The following is a 2,500-nucleotide window of genomic DNA, read 5'->3' on the forward strand; positions in this document are numbered from 1 at the left end:
CAGGGCAGACACTAGATGAACCCCTTTGGTATGAATCACCACTAATATATAATATTATCTCTCTCTCTCTCTCTCTCTCTCTCTCTCTCTCTCTCTCTCTCTCTCTCTCTCTCTCTCAACCCCCTCTCTCTTCATTTCTCTCTCTCCCTTTCTGTAGTCTCTCTTTCTGCTTTTACTACACCTACCGTCTCTGTCCCTGAGGGCTTCACCTGTGTAAAGCACTCTGTCATTAGATCCATAGCACACACACACACACACACACACACACACACACACACACACACACACACACACACACACACACACACACACACACACACACACACACACACACACACACACACACACACATGAAGCACAGCTGTTGTAAATGTTCTGATAAATACACAGTGGATGAGAGACCTGCTTAATGTTGGTAAATAAGGAATATGAGTTAATGCACCAATGACTGTGGACACTTTTAGATTTCTCTTAAGCCTGGCCGTAGCTCTTTAACACGTGATTTTAAACGTGCACCATGGTCCCCCCTGGAAGGCCAAGTTGTATCTAAGTTGAATTCATGCAAGATGCCTTCCTTTTTCCCTTCCATCAACAACGCCAAAACTAAACAAGAAACGACAGAATACATTAAAATCAGCCATTTTTCTCTCTCTTATTCATGCATGGCCTTGCATGCAACAGAAATGCTCATCTGGTTAGGATTGCTTTGAAATTTAAATACATAATTTAAAAAATAAATAACAAAGGAAAGCTTAAGAAAGACTACACTGTGGAAAACAATGGCCTCTTATAGGCCGTTTGGATTGTAGTTGATTTAGCTTTGTTATTGTCTGTTATCTGTCATGGACAGCCAGTGAAGTGGGAACAGAGGGTAGGAAACAAGTGGTTTCATGCATTTTGTTTCAATCAAACCAAAAGAAGAGACTGAAAAATAAAGGATGAGATGCAAAGGAAAAAAGACCAAAGAAAAATGACACTTTTTATTGTTCTGCTCTAAAGCTCTTCTCATTTTTCCCCTCTCTGTAGCTCCCATCTAATTAGCATTGTTAACTGAAGAAGGCCGCATCCAGATACAAGGCCTTTCAGCTTCTGTTTACCATAAACAAGGAGATAGGCATCAGAGAAGGGGGAGAAGAGAGCTACAGAAGAGGCCTAAGGCAGTAGGGTGAACAGAGGAGCACACCACGCCAAACATTACTTAAATTATTAGCATTGTGATTCATGGCAGGGGGCTGACAGCCTTTTTTTTCCCGAGTACGGGACAGAAGATGTGTTGTTTTTTTTCACTCAGGTGATGCGGCAGTCGGGTGAGCTAAAAAAAATAAAGAGAAAATAGAGAGGGAGAGGGAGAGATAGAGGGAGAGAGAGAGAGAGAGGGAGGGAGAGAGAGAGAGAGAGAGAGAGAGAGAGAGAGAGAGAGAGAGAGAGAGAGAGAGAGAGAGAGAGGGAGAGAGAGAGAGAGAGAGAGAGAGGGAGAGAGTGTGTGTGATGAGGCCGGTCATGCTGAGGACGTGTCAAATATGGTTATAAACGAAATACGATTATGACCAGTCGTTAATATTTATACATTTATGGGCTGACAAACTTTAGCACAGTTGGGACCCAATATCAAAAAAGGTCGCTAAATCACACAATTTAGCATGTGGAAATCGTAAGGGGGCAGTGGCAACAGAGTCTCTGTACGGCGAGACACGAGACACGTTTTGTGGGCGAGAGCGATGAAAAGGGCGGTGGGCCATCGCGTGACTGGCCAGGCCTCTCTAGGAAGAACAAAAAATAATGTAACAAAAGAGAGAGAGAGAGTGACCGGTCGACTCCGCTGCCAGTCAGAGTTACAGACGGCAGGAGAAACCCTTCGTAGGTCGGGTGGCGGACGGTGGGAATATCAGTGTTTGGCTTATCCATCAGCGTGATTGGCAGCATGTCCCTGGGGTAAACCACGGAGGACAACTTAGCAACATCCAGCCACAAGCTCTCTGCATCACAGCCAATGGTGGCACACTACTGCTAAATGTTAAGGGCCGGGAAACATACCACTATGTCAAGGCGGTCACCAATGTTCTCTTTTAGTTTATTTTGTCTTTATTTGGTTTATGCAAGTGTGCCTTTACGCTTATTTTTTTGAATAACACACCCACACACACATCGGGGACACCTTTTCTAAAAAAAACACACTCAACACTAACTCTATTGTCATCGATCTTAATATCGTATATTATGATTTTATCAGCATACGATTTGAATACAACAAAGAAGAGCAGGAGAGAGAGGGAGCGAGATCTATCGAGTTATTTAATGTTGAGATGTTATCAGTTGAAATTTGACAGTCATTCTTTATGCTGCTGTGTCTCAAGGGGCCCCGCAGCTTGCCTAGCTCCCCAGTGAGCCACAGCTTGGCAGGCAATTACAGCAGGTGAGTCAGGAGGGACTTCCACTGTGGAGGAAACCCAGAACCTGAGTGGGCCTTTACGGTCAAGAAAGGGTGAAAACGATCTGTGGC

Source organism: Gadus chalcogrammus, chromosome 13 (assembly GCF_026213295.1).
Source record: "Gadus chalcogrammus isolate NIFS_2021 chromosome 13, NIFS_Gcha_1.0, whole genome shotgun sequence".
In the NCBI taxonomy this organism is placed as follows: Eukaryota; Metazoa; Chordata; class Actinopteri; order Gadiformes; family Gadidae; genus Gadus; species Gadus chalcogrammus.